Here is a 213-nt window from a genome sequence, read left to right as displayed (position 1 = left end):
TCTATGCAAATTAAAGTAATGAAAGATTCATTAAATTTATGATCTAGTCTTGGCTACATAAGGCTTATAAGTGTATCTCTAACCTATATGCAAATCAAACCACCAAATCAACTAAGTGCATTTGATCATTGTATTTAAGGTCTACTTTAAATCTCTTCTGTCAAGGTTTAACTTAGGTTTCTAGATCAATCTAATTGGTGATCAGGCAATTTG

The sequence above is a fragment of the Theobroma umbraticum genome, unplaced genomic scaffold (assembly GCF_002168275.2).
Source record: "Theobroma umbraticum cultivar Fairchild unplaced genomic scaffold, ASM216827v3 scaffold_106.0, whole genome shotgun sequence".
In the NCBI taxonomy this organism is placed as follows: domain Eukaryota; kingdom Viridiplantae; phylum Streptophyta; class Magnoliopsida; order Malvales; family Malvaceae; genus Theobroma; species Theobroma umbraticum.
Note: the sequence above shows the minus strand (reverse complement) of the source record.